Source organism: Moschus berezovskii, chromosome 16 (assembly GCF_049115385.1).
Source record: "Moschus berezovskii isolate FMDL1 chromosome 16, NW_MosBer_1.0, whole genome shotgun sequence".
Taxonomy (NCBI): domain Eukaryota; kingdom Metazoa; phylum Chordata; class Mammalia; order Artiodactyla; family Moschidae; genus Moschus; species Moschus berezovskii.
The window spans coordinates 62,190,853-62,195,355 of NC_142475.1; the positions used below are offsets into that span (position 1 = coordinate 62,190,853).

Here is a 4,503-nt window from a genome sequence, read left to right on the forward strand (position 1 = left end):
TTTATTGGAGGCAAATTACTTTACATTAATATATTGGTTGATTTTGCCATACAGTGACACGAATCTGCCCCGGGTGTACATGTGTTCCCCTTCTTGAACCCCCCTCCCACCTCTCTCTTCCCCATATCCTCCCTCCAGGTCATCCCCGTGCACCAGCCCCAAGCATCCTGTATCATACGTCAAGCCTGGACTGGTGATTCATTTCACATATGATAATATACATGCTACAATGCCATTCTCCCAAATCATTCCACCTTCACCCTCTCCCACAGAATCCCAAAGACTGTTCTATACACCTATGTCTCTTTTGCTGTCTCGTATACAGGGTTATGGAGAAGGAAATGGCAACCCACTCCAGTATTCATGCCTGGAAAATCCCATGGACCGAGGATCCTGGTAAAGAGTCGGACACAACTGAGCGACTTTACTCACTCACTCACACAGGGTTAAGGTTACCATCCTTCTAAATTCCATATATATGCATTAGTATGCTGTATTGATGTTTTTCTTTCAGGCTGACTTCACTCTGTATAATAGGCTCCAATTTCATCCACCTCATTAGAACTGATTCAAATGCATTCTTTTTGATGGCTGAAAAATACTCCATTGTGTATATGTACCAAAGCTTTCTTATCCATTCATCTGCAGATGACATCTAGGTTGCTTCCATGTCCTCGCTATTATAAACAGTGCTGCAATGAACATTGGAGTACATGTGTTTCTTTCAATTCTGGTTTCCTCAGTGTGTACGCCCAGGAGTGCACAGTAAAGGAAACTATAAGCAAGGTGAAAAGACAGCCTTCAGAATGGGAGAAAATAATAGCAAATGAAACAACTGACAAAGAATTAATCTCCATAATATACAAGCAGCTCCTGCAGCTCAATTCCAGGAAAATAAACGACCCAATCAAAAACTGGGTCAAAGAACTAAACAGACATTTCTCCAAAGAAGACATACAGATGGCTAACAAACACATGAAAAAATGCTCAACATCCCTCATAATCAGAGAAATGCAAATCAAAACCACAATGAGATACCATTTCACACCAGTCAGAATGGCTGCTATCCGAAAGTCTACATGCAATAAATGCTGGAGATGGACATCTAGGTTGCTTCCATGTCCTGGCTATTATAAACAGTGCTGCGATGAACATTGGTGTACATGTGTCTCTTTCAATTCTGGTTTCCTTGGTGTGTATGCCCAGGAGTGTGATTGCTGGATCATATGGCAGTTCTATGTCCAGTTTTTTGCGGAATCTCCACACTGTTCTCCATAGTGGCTGTACTAGTTTGCATTCCCACAAACTGCAGATGAATGGATAAGAAAGCTTTGGTACATATACACAATGGAGTATTACTCAGCCATTAAAGAGAATGCATTTGAACCAGTTCTAAAGAGGTGGATGAAACTAGAGCCTATTATACAGAGTGAAGTAAGTCAGAAAGAAAAACACCAATACAATATACTAACACATATATATGGAATTTAGAAAGATGCAAATTATAACCCTGTATACGAGACAGCAAAAGAGACACAGATGTATAGAACAGTCTTTGGGACTCTGTGGGAGAGGGTGAGGGTGGGATGATTTGGGAGAATGGCAATGAAACATGTATATTATCATATGTGAAATGAATCGCCAGTTCAGGGTCGATGTATGTTACAGGATGCTTGGGGCTGGTATGCGGGGATGACCCAGAGGGAGGATAAGGGGAGGAGGGAGGTGGGAGGGGGGTTCGGGAGGGGGAACTCATGTACACCTGGGGCGGATTCATGTCAATGTATGGCAAAACCAACCAATATAATATTGTAAAATAATTAGCCTCCAATAAAAATAAAAATAAAAAAAAATGCTGGAGAGGGTGTGGAGAAAAGGGAACCCTCTTAAACTGTTGGTGGGAATGCAAAATAGTACAGCCAATATGGAGAACAGTGTGGAGATTACTCAAAAAACTGGAAATAGAACTGCCATATGATCCAGCAGTCCACTTTATTTTCTATTTGGACTGCAAACGTTTAATCTCCACGTATATAAGTTTGGTGGTATAAAATTATAGAATAGTAACTAAAGAGGATAATAACAGATGTCAGAAGCCCTCCATAAAGGGAATTAATGTAAGATGATAAAAAGGATAAGTGGCCAATGTTTATCAAGTGAATGTGCCACTTTCAAAAGTTCTTTCTATGAGTAAAGATCTTTCCATGTATTATTTCAAACAATGCTGATGTCAGCTGTATGAATTCTAATATTCTCCTAATTCTGAGGTGAGAAAAACCACTATCTAGAAAGAATATATAATTCATCGAAGTTTCCATATCTCGTACATATTGTAACTTAAAATGCAAACCCAAGTCTATTTCACCCTAATATTCAAGGTTTTATCACCAATGATATTCTTTTTTTCTGACGGAATTTAAATATTTTATTATATAGTTATCTCCAAAATTGAGCTTCATTTTTTGCTATAACTTTAACTTGAAGACATTTGTAAAATTAGTACATTACAGAAATCTTGAAAGAAATTCCACTAGCTTATTCAGAAAACTGAAGTTGGATGTAGAAAACTTATGGTTACCAGGGAATACAGGAGGGAGGAATACATTGGGAGACTGATACTAACATACACATTGCTGCTGCTAAGTCGCTTCAGTCGTGTCTGACTCTCTGCGACCCCATAGACGGCAGCCCACTAGGCTCCTCTGTCTCTGGGATTCTCCAGGCAAGAATACTGGAGTGGGTTGCCATTTCCTTCTCCAATGCATGAAAGTGAAAAGTGAAAGTGAAGTTGCTTAATCGTGCCCATGTGCGACCCCATGGACTGCAGCTTACCAGGCTCTTCCATCCATGGGGTTTTCCAGGCAAGAGAACTGGAGTGGGGTGCCATTTCCTTCTCTGGACATATACACACTGCTATACATAAAACAGTAGGAAATGGCAACCCACTCCAGTATTCTTGCCTGGAGAATCCTGTGGGCAGAGAAGCCTGGTGGGCTATAGTCCACTCTCTTGCAGAGTCAGACATGATTGAAGCAACTTAGCATACATAAAACAGATAAGTAAAAAACTGCTGTATAGCACAGAGAACCCTACTCACTACTCTGTAATGGTCTGTATGCAAAAGAACAAGTGGATATATGTATAACTCATTCACTTTGCTGTACACCTGAAACTGACACAACATTGTAGGTCAACTACTCCAATAAAATTTTTAAAAAGTATTAAAGGAAATCCAGCACCATATAAACAACATACACTTAAATAAAAGAGATGAATGCTTAACATACAGAGTAATGTTTTTTATTCACTGATAAGCTGAAGGTCCATTTCAAGATGTTTCTTTCTTTTGTATGATTAATTTATTTTATTAGCAAGCAAAGCCCTATAAAGGATGGCTTCATTTAGTCCTCAGACTCAGATTCACCTTCATCTTGACTAACCTGGAAGTAATGAAGCTCGTAGGTCTCCTTGTCAAATGCAACCACATGAAGTCAATCAAGAAGATTGTTCTTTTTAAGGTGATTCTTGGTAAGATACTTCAAATACCATTTCTTAGAAACGACCATGATTTTATTCTTGAAGCTTTCGGTGTGAACAACATTTCCAAGTTTACCAGTCTTTCCATTCACTTTAACCTTTTCCTGGAGAAACTGTTCAAAATTTCCAGAATCAAAAATTCCATCTTCTACTGGATGAGTAAGATCCAAATTAAACTTCCAGGTTGACTTTTTAGGCTTCTTATCTTACTTTGGTGCCATCTTGAAGGCTTGCTTGCATGATCAGAGCGCCAATGATATTCTGACTACACGTGTCATTGTTTACTAACTACTTCAAATGATAATATTTGTTCAGTAAGTAAGTATGTAAAATAAAACCTAATTAGAGATTCTCTAATGGAAGGTGTTTCCTATTGGTCCCTGTTTTGCTAGTCACCATGGAATGATGTTGCTTTTATTTTTTTAAGAAGGCAGACACAAATGAGCACTTCATACATTTGTTTTCTAGAGTGGACTTGATTCTGCTAGTTATCTTTAATCTCCCCTATTAAAGTTTCACAATATGAGTAATAAATGTCCTTATTAACACAGTGAAGAAATTAGGTTTAATAAAAGGAAACTGTGTCCTACACATTGATCAGTGCTTTCTCAGACTTTTGAATTTCTGAATGCTTCTATGTTCACAACACTTAAAATGTACTTGCATCCACCTTAAAGGAAAGGAGAGGACTAATTGTGATGGCGGCACACATGGTATTTCAGTTTTCATCAGTCACGCTTTCTAGAAGTTAAAACAACTTTGATTATTTGACGGAAGAGTTAAGAAAAAAAATATTAGGAACTACATGATGCTGATAGGGAATCCATGTTTTGGCATTTACAATCCACATAAACGGGTTCTAGAGTCACACCTGGTGCCACCAAATAAACCAGCTCCCTCCTCTGTATATCCTTTTCAGTTTCCCATGAATACCTAAAATCCAGCATGTCCCAAACCAAACTCATC

General features: G+C 38.6%; 1 pseudogene; it reads right to left on the reverse strand.

The window, feature by feature from the left end:
* Positions 1-3,401: 3,401 nt before the first annotated feature.
* Positions 3,402-3,758, reverse strand: LOC148775258 (ribosomal protein eL22-like pseudogene; annotated as a pseudogene).
* Positions 3,759-4,503: the final 745 nt, after the last annotated feature.